Source organism: Kogia breviceps, chromosome 6 (assembly GCF_026419965.1).
Source record: "Kogia breviceps isolate mKogBre1 chromosome 6, mKogBre1 haplotype 1, whole genome shotgun sequence".
Classification (NCBI taxonomy): domain Eukaryota; kingdom Metazoa; phylum Chordata; class Mammalia; order Artiodactyla; family Physeteridae; genus Kogia; species Kogia breviceps.
In genome coordinates, this window is record NC_081315.1 from 23,730,966 (window position 1) to 23,744,939 (window position 13,974).

Here is a 13,974-nt window from a genome sequence, read left to right on the forward strand (position 1 = left end):
TACCTTTTTCTTGCCCAGTCATAAGCAGAATTCTGGCACGTTTAGTTCAATTAATTGCTAAGAATTCCTCACATGAGCAGACCCCACATAAAAGCAGAGTATGGTAAATATTACGATCAAATCTTTAAAGTATTACAAACAATAGATCTTCTACATATACTGCTAAGGATTTAGCTGCCTGTTGATTTTAATTTCATTAGCTTGCCCGTGATATAAATACATTCTGTGTAAAAGAACAGCTTTAATAATGAATATACTGCAATTTAAAAGACCCAAGGCTACTAAGCATTGTACACTGCCACCTAGTGCTGTCTCTTTCACTCCAAATGCACAATGGACGCCTTCAGGAAAGTGGAAATGCTCTATTTAAAAGCAAATTTATCCAAAAAGATAGCTCTGGAACATATTTGTTCATAACTGCTTCAAGAGAAGAAAGCTATTAGGGAGAAATGAAATTACACATACCATAAAATCATCCCTGTCTCATAAATTTAGGTTAAAAAGATCTGATTAGATTAGTAAATATAAAAAGTTATGGGTTTTGTTAATGAAGACATGAAATTTTTTTTAAGGGTGATTTTTTTTTTTTTTTTTTTTTTTTTTTTTTGCGGTACGCGGGCCTCTCACTGCTGTGGCCTCTCCCGTCGCGGAGCACAGGCTCCGGACGCGCAGGCTCAGCGGCCACGGCTCACGGGCCCAGCCGCTCTGCAGCACGTGGGATCTTCCCGGACCGGGGCACGAACCCGCGTGCCCTGCATCGGCAGGCGGACTCTCAACAACTGCGCCACCGGGGAAGCCCCAAAGGGGTGATTTTTTTTTTTTTTTTTTAATACTGTGCAGCAAGTATGTAGCATATTCTATTATGAATGTGATATATGCCAATGCTCCAAGTGGAATATGTGGTTATCTAGCAAGTTTGGTATATGAAAATGTTCAAAAGGGCTTTGTAGGATGTTAAATAATCACTAATGATACTTTCAAGCTTTCTTAAGGACATAGCTATCATCTCCCCTCATCTACAGGTTATTACTTCAATTTCAGATGTCACTGGTTTTTAGTTCTACTTTATTTTCCCAGCGGTGAGTAATTTTTGTGGTTTGGTTGCGCTAATTGCTCAGGTTCACCTCTGATCTTTTGGCTAGAAGAATAAAGCCGCAAGAAAATGAAATGAGAAATGTTTGAAAGACTGGATTAAAGAAAGGGTTGCTATAGAGAACTTTGCTATGGGTAAGGGAGTGCATTTTATTTGCTTCATTGGATTCTACAATGGGAGTCCGCAGTTTGGTCTTCTTAATGCACTGTAGCTACCTATTTTAAGAACTAAGGTGAAAGGTGAAAGACTCATATTTCTGTCAATTAAGTTTGTTATAATGAAAAATGCTCAGAGGACTCCCTTTAAATCACTGCTGCTTAACTTTTAAAAAAATCACATTCCGTTTAGAGACACATAAAAATCTGTTTCTCCTTTTAAAGTACTTACAATTTATAAATACATGATATAGTAATACAACGCATATATGGAAATTTTAAAGAACTATATTTTATGTTGATCTTGGAAGACATTTTTCATTGTTGTCGTTACTCCGATAATTCAAATTCAGAGTGAGTATTAAGGCCGCCTGTATATCCCACAGACTTCTCTCCATCCTTGGCAATGTGGAAAATAGAGCACATAGCTCAGTAATTTCAACATCAAACCTGTTGCAGTGCTTCATTTTAACAACCAGAAAGGCAGGTAGAAAAAGAAAGATAGGTAAGATTCAAATCGGTGGAAGGAAAGGAATGAAGGAAGGAAGGAAGGAAGGGAAGGAGGGAGGGAGAAGTTCACCTTGGAGGGAAATGTTGCCTCCATCCCCTTGAAATCATTAATTTAGATAATTCCCAAAGGAATCTCTGATCACAGCCCCATGATCTAGACAACTTCTCACTACTTCCTTTAATCAGCTTAACCGAATGAATACTGCCAAGTCTATTCCACTTAGCTCTGCACAGAGCTATTTTGAGGCCTCTCCACACAATTAGGACACCTACTTGGCATGGCTGCCAATGCAGAAGACAGAACTTACTCAAAATATTGCAATGTAAGAAACTCAGTTTGGAAAACATGATTTAAGAACACATATTACATTGAAATCCAATTCTTCACGCTATGTTGGGATTACATCTATCCGTGTTCAATAAAATTACAAAGTCAATTGGAAAAAAAAAAGCCTGAAGTTGCAGCTCTTAGATATTCCACTGGCCTAATGGTATACCATGTATTAACAAGATACTTCTAGGACATAAGATAGTGGTTACAACTGTCCCTTATGTAAGAAAAATCCCACAGCAGTTACAGGTATACAAATGAGATAATTATAATAATTATACTTCATAAGCTTTTTCAAATGCTCCTACTGGTCGACAAGGTCACGAAAACGTGTAACGTAAGTGAACTAACAAGTCTTGATTCAAATGATGAGAATGCCTGGGACTCTCAAGATTCCTTAAAATTTTCTCCCATATCTTCATGCGTTTCTAGGTATCAATACATAACTGCATTTAAAGTTTTGGAAAACAAAAGCTATGTGCATCTTGCACACAAAAATGCAATCATGACATTATCATTCGGATTTATCTAAAAATAAATGTTTAAACTGAAATTATATGTCTAATAATCTCATTTCTTAGCCTGAATATGAAAGTATGTATATTTGTGTATCCTAAAGAACTTTATAATCAAAGATTTCTAACTCAATATTAAAAAGTAGTAACTAAGTGGCTATGAAGCACATTCCCTAGGGCTTTAGAAAGATAGATAGAACACGTTGAAAAATTAAGGTACAGAATACAGAAGAGACAGATACAGCTTTCAAATGAACAGTAACATTAAACTTGAGATTATCTAAAACAGCACATTTCTAGCTATTAAAATCCCCATGGGTATGAAAGACAAGAATTTATTCCACAGATTACAAAAATTATGATATTTGTATCTCTAATATTAGTACTGGCTGGGGATTGTGCACTATGAAATAAGAAAATGTAACAGATATTCAGTAAGCATTTTGCTAATTGTTTCATAACTTTTTTAACTTTGTCTTCTCAGACGTCAGGTAATTACCTGACAGCTGACATCTATTCAGTTGCTAAGAGATATGAGATCAGTTGGCACTTTTTTCTTTGTCTTTAGGAGAACTGCCCTCTTGGGTTTTGCCTCAAAGCAGTGAAAGTAGCCTCTGTCACCCATGTGTGAATTAATATTACTTGTACTAGAAGAAACTCCCAAGTCTCAGAAAGGAAATGAATTGCTTTCAATCTGCACAATTTAGAACAAATATCTGGCTGTTCCCTAAGCTTAATGAGTTTTCCAATTCACACCACTCAAATATAATAGCATTATTTTATAATCAAATTTAACTGATGAGTCTGTGTTATGAGTATTTTGACAAAAATTTTACGAGGAATGAAGTCATTCAGTCGATTTGCACCCCCAAAGTGAAGCTCAAACCCAACATTTGGAAAGTGCTTTCTGCCTATAACTTTGACCATGTGCTTCTTTAAACAGCTGGAGGAACAAGACTAAATGTGGTCTATCTGGTTTTTCTTATACTTTATCAACGGATCAAAAACAAAACAGTTATAAATATGTACATCCTAACTGATCATTAATTTATCACCAATAAATATTGATTTGCCTAATCACAGAGAATATTCTTCAAAAATAAGGGCAGTATATCAAGCAGCACATGCTTCTGAAAGACACTGAGGATCTAGACTCTCATAACCTTTCAAGGACAATGTTCTAAATCACATTTTAGAGAAATACATTGGAAAAGCATTCCATTGCAGTCGCATTTTACATTACTACAAATCCAAGAGGTTCAATTCTTAACGCTCACGTACGTATTACAAAGCCATTGATCATTTACTCTGATTTCACATCAATGCTCTGCTGGGGTATATCACAAAGGAACACAAGATGACGCATTTCTTTGTCTATTAAGTGATACAGTGCCCACTTACCCAGTCCTCTTTTTACTCAACTTCTTGCACTAGCCAGCTGCCCTGTCGGTGGTTCCTTGCACCTTATATGCTGCTTTAGCATCGTCAGATTACTACTACTGCTGGTCCAGAACCCATTAAGAAAACTCCTATGACAAGCCAAGGTCTTGGAAATATAGTCCTACACCTACAAACGGGCTATCTAGTGCCCATCTCGAGGGAAAGAAGACGATCTACCGCGTCTTCCAGGCTTTCACTTATTTTATAGAGCCACACCTTTACAAACACGTTCTGTCACACTGAGAGGAAGGAGATATGTAAAATGTAACACCTGGAGTCATAAACTGTAATGACCTCAAATAACACACCTCGGAAGAGGGAGGAAACCTAGTTCTGGGCGGAGGGGGTTGGGTGGAGACAGGCAAAGTTAATCTGCATGATTAAAACAAGAGTAATAGAAACAACCCTCTCAGGTTTTTCCAGTAAGTTTGGGGCCGCAGCAGCAGCAGGAACCTAATCAATATGCACATCCTCACCCTTCTAAACCTCTTGTCCCCAAACAGAAACTGCCGGTGTCTCTCCACCGTGTAGGGGCAGACACCACCCCCCAAAAGAGAGGAGAGTTCAGAGGCATAGAGAGGGGCAAAAGCAGATACGTGGGGCTCCAGCATGCCGATCTTAGTCCCAGCTACACGCCTGAAAATCCACTCAGGAGCCAGCCCCTGGCTCCTAACAGCCCCGGCCTGGGCCCTCCCTGCCGAAGGTGCCAGAGAGCTCGCAGACCCTGCAGCGCAGCTGTCGGACGCCAAACAATGACTTCCCCACGCCAGCCCCAAGACCACGGCCCCCCACCGCCCTCCAGCCACGGCCCCTCGCTGTCGAACCCCTTTAAAAATAAGATCTCTCTGGGCAGGACACGAGGTGCTCGGTGGCCAAGAAGAGACGCACCGGGCTTCTCTGCCGGAATGAGTTGCCGGGAGTGCGCTGGGGGTGGCATGGAGACGGGGCTCCTTAGCAAACACCGAACCATGGGGCATCGGAGACCCCAGTATCAATCTCCCTTACTCCCACCCCACCCCCACCCGCTCGCCTCGAAGACGACTTCTCCCGAGGCGGGCGGCGGCGGCAGGTTAGCGGCCGGGAGGCGGTGGAGAGCGAGTCTCCCGGGGCACCGCAGCCTCTCCAAAAGGACCGCGAGGGTGGGCGGGCGCCGCCTTGGAAGGTCAGTGAGGCCAGAGCTCAGAGTTACGCGGGGCCCACAGAGTGAGCGTGAGGGGGCGAGGGTGACGGTGAACCTGAACCTGCGCGCGGCCCGGCCAAGGGGTGTCCGGCCAGAGGGTCCACGGGTGTCAGGGGAACCCCGGCAGCCCGGGAGAGACAGCACACCACACCGCTCAGGAGCGAGGGCTGCATGGGGCTATCGGGGCCGCCAGGCTGAGAAACTTGACGCCAAACAGACCGGCTCCCCGCCCCCCCGCCCGCCCCCGCGCTCTCAGACCCGCTCGAACCCCTCGCGAGTCCCCCACCGTCCCCCAGCCCACCCTGCCGAAGCCCCCGCCGAGCCCTCGGAGCCCCGGCGGGTAATTACCTCTCCCGGAGGCGGAGTAGGGGGCGGCAGCAGCAGCAGCAGCAGACACTTCGAGCTTGACTTTCCAGCGTTCGCGGGAGAGCTTGTGCGCGCCAGCGGGAGCTGTAACCTGCTATTTATAGACCGGAGCCTCAGCACCCGGGGCTGGGAACCCGGAGGAAGCGAGCCGGCGGCGCAGGGCGCGGGGCGCTGGAGGCGGCTCCCCGAGGCTCCCGCGCCTCCCTCCGGCTCCCGGCGCCTGCCGCGCTCCCCGCTCGCTCCCCGCCCCTCCGCGCGCGCCCCGGAGAACTTGTCACCAGCGCGGCCGCCTCTCCGGCTGCTCACACGCCCCCTGGCACAATCGCTACTTTCTGTCCCCCCACCCCACCCTTCCCTGCTCCTATTCCTCCTCCGCTCGTTACCAGCGGTCTCCTCCCAATGTCACCGGCGGCCGAATACAGGCAGCGACGGCAGCGACAGTCGCGCAACTGGCGCAGCTCGCTTTCCGCCACCGATGGAGTGGAGTTGGTGACCCAGCCGCCCAATCCGAAATGACCCCAACACGCTTGCTCCGGGTGCGGACACCCCGCACCCCGACCTTCTGCAGGGCCCCTCTGCCAGCGGGGACGGTCCCCAGCCTGGGCTGCTGGGAGCGCCCCTGCGGAGCGGTGGGGAGAGGTGACCCGAGGCCGCCACGCTGCGGCCGGGGCCGCGGAAACCACAGGGTTTTTAACCGGCGGGAGGAGGCGCCCTGGACCCGGGCACAGACCCGGGAGGTGGGGGGAAGAGGGGGAGGCGGTGTCCCGCGTCACCGGACTTCTGCCTGCCACCGCCCTGGGTGCCGTCTCTCGTGCCACTCCTCCGCCTTGGCCCGGGATGAGGTCGGGCGGAGGAGACCTGGGCACTGGCGGGGCTTCCAACTCAGCGCAGCCCACGGCCACCCACCTCCAGCCCCCAAGTCGCGGCGCGGTGACTGAGGCCGAGCCGCTCCCAACAAGCGCATGACGCGCCTTTGGCAGCCCGGGCGCGTGGGGACAGGTCTACACTCTGCGTGTTTGGGGTGTGGGGAAAACAGGGTACGTAATCGCGCGGTCTGAACCGAGGCTAACACTCACCCTCTGCCTCGCCAACAAGCCCACTGGCGAAGGCGCACAGCCCGGCTATTATAGGTTGGCTGGGGTGTGGGGAGAATGACTCTCCCTATCTGCGCCTGACAGGTGCCACCTGGCGGTTCTCTTGGGGAGGTTTCCACTGCGCGGCTCAAAGGTCATGGGGATGCTGGGAAGGCCGGGCGAGCGCCAGTCCAGGCAGACACCCTCAGCCTTTCCCCTCCCTACGGGCACTTTAAATTTACAGTTTAAGTAAGAGTGAGAATGCTAGTACACGCGGGTTACAGTTTGCTCCGCGGAGACGGGACTCCCAAAGTTGGGAAGATGAAGTCGATTTGGGTAAGTCAGTACTTACAGTTACACAGAGTGGGCAATTGGAGCTGCCCCCAGCTCTCCCCCCTGCTGTCGCTCCCTGCATCTAGGCATTCCTTCACTCTGCAAGCATTTAACTGCCACTAGGTTATAAGCTTTATCGATGAGAGCAGAGACTTCGGTGTTTGGGTGTTTTGTTTCTCCCATCACTCTTCCTCAGAACTTGGAACAACGCCTAGCATGCTGTAGCTTCCATAAATGTTTACAGAATGAATTAATAAGCACTATGGGCCAGAAGCTGTGCTTGGCCCATTCTCTCCCTGCAGCCCTTCCCTTTCCTTCTCTTCAAGCTCTTTCTGCTACACTCAGCCACCATCACAGGTGAGCTGCATGGAGGAACAAAATGGACAAGCAGTCCATGCAGGCCCTGCAAGGATATGGGTCACACCTGAGCCCATTACACAATTAAATTTCTCCTCCATGGGGTAGTGCTGAACACACCCATTTTTTGGAAACAAAACAAAACACCTGTGTCATACTTGGGGCTTGAAGCAATGGATAAATCCTGTTTGCAGAGGTCTGCTGGCGAGATGAAACAACTTTCTCATTGGGCAAGAGTTTCAGCCTTTCCTTAAAATACAGAAAGAGGGAAAGAATATCAGAACATCAGGGTGCCAGAGCTTTGCCACTAAAGTGAAAAGATGTTTGATATATCTGTCGTCTAACTTTAAACAGAGATTTGGTGTGTGTGTGTGTGCGTGTGGTGTGTGTTTATGAAGGTTGCCACAGTGCCAGAAGCATTAAACCATTCCTTCTAAAACACAGGGTTATAAAACAGATGCAGCAACTGTCTTTGTGGAAAAAAACACTTAAAGCAAGATACCCAGAAAGCCCTCTTAAAATTAAAACCCAGACATTCATCATGCTGACCAAGACCTTTTACAGACCATGTACAGGGCTGCTGGGGACAGCCCTGTGACATACCCATGCATATCATCTAGGAAGTTTTAATTCTGGAGAGGGAGAGAATGAATCAAATACACGTACCACATGACATTTTAAAAACCCATCAATCAGCCTGATATGTACCTTTTTAAGTTTTTTGGCGGTGTTTTCCTTGAATAAACCTAGCAGGTTCAGATTCTTCTATGGCTTATTAAACTCATTCAGCACCCACTTTTACAAACCTTGAACTTTTAGCCACTTGTGCCCCCAAAACATAACTCCATTTGCCAATGAACGACAAAATATTTTTCATTTCCTTTTGATATATTTTTATAGGGCTAGAGACCAAAGGTGATTCCCAGTAGTTACCTTGCTGTCTAAAACAATAAAATCAAGCCAGAATCTGCAAGGCTGGCACTGCACCCCCCTTTTTCAGTGAAGTAGCTCATACTTTTTCTTTGTATAGATTCATTATTCCTGACGATTTTTATTTCAGGTGAGATTGGTATGGCACAAGGAGGATTCTCCATTTTTGTGAGCCTTCACTGTGCAAAATCTCTTCTAAAATATAGCACCAAGTATGGCATAGTGGTTTTTTGTTTACCAAATTTGTTCATTTATATTAATGATAACTTTGTAGATCAAGTCAGTTTTCTCCCAGTTTTTTTAAATGAATTTGTTTGTATTTATTTATTTTTCGCTGCGTTGGGTCTTCGTTGTTGCGCGCGGGCTTTCTCTAGTTGTGGCGAGCGGGGGCTACTCTTTGTTGCAGTGCGTGCGCTTCTCACTGCGGTGGCTTCTCTTGTTGCAGGGCACAGCCTCTAGGCACGCGGGCCTCAGTAGTTGTGGCACGAGGGCTCCAGAGCACAGGCTCAGTAGTTGTGGTGCACGGGCTTAGTTGCTCCACAGCATGTGGGATCCTCCCGGACCAGGGATCGAACCCATGTCCCCTGACATCGGGAGAGTTAAGTTTTGATATTCCTACACTAAGATCATCTCTTGTGTGTGCATATGTGTATGTGTGTGTGTGTGTGTGTGTGTGTGTAATGAAACTCATGGGAGATGTTGTTAGAAATAGGAATTGTACCCAACTTAAGTTAAAGGGGGGAACTAGTGTAAAGATACCTGGCTATCCATGGAACTCGAGGACAGGAATGCAGCTGGGCATCAGTGACAACCTGGAAACAGGGACATGCGTTAAGGACTTTCTCTCTCCTTTTTCTCCCACTACCCTACCTGCTCCATCCTTTCTCTCTCTCCTCCTTCCCTTTCTCTCCGCATACACGACTTTCTCTGCTTCTCTGGTGTGCCCTGAGTTACATGGTTCCTCACAGATCTTGAACTTCATGACCTATGGGCCAGTTCCAAATTCTCAAGGAAGTACCACGATTGGCTGTCAAACTCCAGTCCAGACAACCATGGCGAGGGGATCACGGTCAAGTTGCATTCCCATAGCAGCTACTGTAGCAATCAGATGGATAATAGTGGTGGGCTGAGGCAGGAAGGGAAGGAAAAATTCCCAGAACATGGGGTCGGAGTTCCTGATCCTCTCCCCTGACCGCCAGCATCTCTGAATCCTTGTTGTTCCGTGAATAATGGCACAAAATGCAGAGGAGGTGGGAAGGAGAAATATAACGTGCCATGACATCTGTGTGTGCGAATGCATATGTATGTTTAAATCCTGGGTGACGGAGAATGCCTCTTGCTGATGGTGGTGCCCTAAAATGCTGGTCCCAGTAAAAGTAACAGGATGATTTTATGATCTCTTGACCTGGGACTAGATGAGCATGAGGGTGAAATCAAGTATTTCAAAGACAGTTTACTTTAGCTCCTTTTTTCATGGCAAATTAAATAAGAGATTTTTTTAACTGAAGGAAATGAGTGTGATATCATTTACATTTATCAAAGATAAACATTCTGCTCTCTCATTTACATAATAGTTATTTCTAAAATGTATATAAATCATGTACTTGAAATTGAATCACATTTCAAATATAATCAGATGGTGACTCTTAACATTTTTCTGGTCAGAAATGCTTTTGAGAATTTGAAGAGAGTTGTGGACTTTCCCCAGAAAAAAACTTGAGCAGATGCACACATATTTTTTAAAATTTTATTGACGTATAGTTGATTTACAATGTTCTGTTAATTTCAGCTGTACAGCAAAGTGACTCAGTTATACATATATATTCTTCTTCATATTCTTTTCCATTATGGTTTGTCACAGGATATTGAATATAGTTCCCTGTGCTATGCAGTAGGACGTTGTTGTTTATCCATCCTATATATACTAGTTTGGATGCACACATATTTATAGTGGGATGATATATGACATATTTATTTGAGATCTGGAACTTCAAACATGTTTCTTTTGGCTTCCTCCAATCAACCCCATTTGAACAAGTGAAACAAAGACTCCAGATTCATCAACAAACGATTCAAAATGCCCAGTTAAGTCAAAACATTGGTTAGGGGTGGGGAGTGCCGGAGCCTATGCGAACTTGGGGAAAGAGTTCCCCTCCCCGCCACTCCTAACCCTGAATGAGATACAAATGAGGCAGAGGTAAGGAAAGAAGACAGAGCTGTTAGAAGTTGCAGTGTGGAGAAGGATGTTATATTCATTTGCTAGGACTATCACAACAAAATACTACAGACCAGCTGACATAAACAACAGAAATTTATTTCTCACAGTTGGAAGCCCAAGATCAAGATGCTAGGGGAACTGGTTTCTCCTGAGGCCTCTCTCCTTAATTTGGTGATGACCACCTACCTCTGTGTCCTCACATGGCCTTTTCTCTGTGTGCCAGCACTTCTGGCGTCTCTTTTTGTGTCTAAAATTCCTCCTCTTAGAAGGACACCTCCACTCTGGGTTAGAGCCCATCCTAACGGCTTCCTTTTAAAGCTGATCACCTTTGTAAAGACCCTATCTCCAAATAGACAGTCACATTCGGAGGCACCGTTAGGGCTTCAACATATGAATTTGCAGGGCAAGGGGGACACCATACACCCCCTAACAGACATGCACTGCATCAAACTCCAGAAAGAGTCTCGGGGTGGTGAGATAGAGATTTCCCCTTTATGTTAAGAGAGCTGTAGAGTAAAGAAATTTGTATCCAGTTTTCCCATTGACGTATTTGGAAAATCTCAGTCTTGAGAAGAACCCAGAACACAAGGATGTAAAGTGGGAATGTAAATGGTAGTCTGCCTTATCTAGATCCTAAAGGGCTGAGGGTTACAGCCTTTCCAGCCCCCTGGACTTTCTCATGGTGACTGAATGGTGACGAATGGGTGCGTGTGAGCTGCAGGAGGCCTGGAAGTTAGTGGGAAAGAGAGCCAACGGGACATGGAAAAGGCCACCAAGGAGGGTAAATAGACACAGGACTAAGGAACAGAGTGTCCTGTTGACCGGTATGCAGAGACATGGCTACTATTCTGTGGCATTGCACAGAGCAGACGTGGGACCAAAGCAATGACCTCAGAATAGTCAGTGGCTGTGCCCTAGAGCAATGTCGTGTGTCACTCACACCTGGAGAACAGAGTCCAAGTCATCTCTGCAGAAAATGAGGAGATCATCAACACCCAGACATGTCCCCCAATATCATGATGCTTCATAAGTCTCCCCTGGACTAACAAGCTGCCCCAGAGGTGAGAGAGAAGGAAAAGAGGGAGCAGCAATATCTTAAACTGGGTACGATTTTTTTTTTTTTGCGGTACGCGGGCCTCTCACTGTTGTGGCCTCTCCCGTTGCGGAGCACAGGCTCCGGACGCGCAGGCTCAGCGGCCATGGCTCACGGGTCCAGCCGCTCCGCAGCATGTGGGATCTTCCCGGAATGGGGCACGAACCAGCTTCCCCTGCATCGGCAGACGGACTCTCAACCACTGCGCCACCAGGGAAGCCCCAAACTGGGTAAGTTTTAAACCAGGATAGACTTGGTTTAGGTGACTGGATAGGACTAAGAAAACTAACTGAAGTTTTCTGAGTACAAATGGGTGCTTCTAAGTTAATTTTACTGTAGGAAAATTATGTTCCACTTTTTGTACCTGAGATTTGAAGACTCTATTGACTTTTTTTTTTTTTTTTTTTTTTGTGGTACGCGGGCCTCTCACTGCTGCGGCCTCCCCCGTTGCGGGGCACAGGCTCCCCGGACGCGCAGGCCCAGCGGCCATGGCCCACGGGGCCAGCCACTCCGCGGCACGTGGGATCCTCCCGGACCGGGGCACGAACCCGTATCCCCTGCATCGGCAGGCGGACTCCCAACCACTGCGCCACCAGGGAAGCCTCTATTGACTTTTTTATATATAAATTTATTTATTTTTTGGCTGTGTTGGGTCTTCGTTGTTGCGTACGGGCTTTCTCTAGATGCGGCGAGTGGGGGCTACTATTCATTTCAGTGCGCAGGCTTCTCATTGCAGTGGCTTCTCTCATCGTGGAGCACGGGCTGTAGGCACACAGGCTTCAGTAGTTGTGGCACGAGGGCTCAGTAGTTGTGGCTTGTGGGCTGTAGAGCACAGGCTCAGTAGTTGTGGCGCACGGGCTTAGTTGCTCTGCAGCATGTGGGATCTTCCCGGACCAGGGATCAAACCCATGTCCCCTGCATTGGCAGGAGGATTCTTAACCACTATGCCACCAGGGAAGTCCCTCTATTGACTTTTAAAAATACATCCTTTACACTTCACATTTTTAATGCATTTTCAAGAAGTATGTAGATCTCCTGGAATAGCATTTATGAATCCAGATTGGGAATACATGCCCTAGGGGATATGTTTATTTTTTTAATACATCTTTATTGGAGTATAATTGCTTTACAATGTTGTATTAGTTTCTGCTGTACAACAAAGTGAATCAGCTATATTTATACATGTATCCCCATATCCCCTCCCTCTTACATCTCCCTCCCACCCTCCCCATCCCACCCCTCTAGGTGGTCACAAAGCACCGAGCTGATCTCCCTGTGCTATGCAGCTGCTTCCCACTAGTTATCTATTTTACATTTGGGAGTGTATATATGGCAAGGCTACCCTCTCACTTAGTCCCAGCCTCCCCTTCCCCGCACTGTGTCCTCAAATACATTCTCTACATCTGCGTCTTGGTTTTTTTAAATCTGGTTGTATGAAGAATCTTTTTAACTGAAAATAAAAATACCTGCTAATATATATAATTTTCCACTAACATATTATTTGAAATTCTGTTTTCTTAAAGAATAGTATCTGTAAGTTACAGACAATAGCTCACATGATTGTGTTTAGTAAATGCCAGAGAAAGGATAGAATTGTAAATGGAGAAATTATAGACAATCACTGGGTAAGGATAGCTATATTCAAGTAGAGGTGACAGTATTATGCTGCTTCACTTTGAGAAATATAAAGCTTTTTATTTTAACAGAAGTCTTCAAAATGAAAACATCTGAGTTAATTGTTTTTCTTTCTCCCCATTTTCAAGCAAATTCTTCTTTATTACCTAATTATGTCACTAGTGGCATAAAATGAAGGAGGAACTTACACCTCAGACATATTTGTAGGGAATGTTTGTGTTGATGAGGGCTATTGACTGTAGCAATATTCCTGAATCTTTTTTTACATCTTGTTCATCAGTGTCTCTCTCTTGCATTCCACTCTTAAACATGCAAATAGATCCTTCTCACCCTATTTTCAAAGATTTCTCTACATCCAATATTCCTGTCAATTTACCATCCTGGGTCCCTTCATCCTTGGTATAATCAAGCTCTATCATCTCCTTCTGACCTGATTGAGGCTAGAATAGACCAATTTTGATCACCAGAGTAAGTCAGAAGAATTGGACCCAGCTGTGTCTCCCAATTAAACCTGTATCTCCAGAGACCTGTCTCCATCAAGACTTAATTTGTTCATCAAGACGAGATGTGTGCTTTGGTATCAGACAAATTAGGGCTCAATCATGGTCCTCCCATTCACCAGCTGTGTGACCTTTGATGAGTGCCTTAAAATTTCTGGGTCTCTTTCTTTATCTGAAAAACGGGGACAATAGTACCTACTTCATAGACAGATTGTGAGAACCCCCTGTGACACTACAAGCACAGT

At 45.8% G+C, this 13,974-nt stretch overlaps 1 protein-coding gene across 6 annotated transcripts in view; it reads right to left on the reverse strand.

Annotated features, from left to right (window-relative positions):
• Positions 1-6,299, reverse strand: part of INPP4B (inositol polyphosphate-4-phosphatase type II B) — a 737,042-nt gene extending 730,743 nt beyond the window's left edge. For 2 of the 6 annotated variants that reach the window (XM_067035580.1, XM_067035583.1), the window contains exons 1-2: positions 5,974-6,264; positions 5,573-5,684 (exon numbers count right to left, since the gene is read on the reverse strand). The gene's annotated coding sequence lies outside the window, so the exon portion shown is untranslated. Of the gene's footprint in view, positions 1-5,572; positions 5,832-5,973 lie in introns of those variants that run through there. The other 4 variants (XM_059066758.2, XM_067035582.1, XM_067035581.1 and 1 more) reach the window with 3 other exon arrangements.
• Between the last annotated feature and the right edge of the window lie 7,675 nt (positions 6,300-13,974).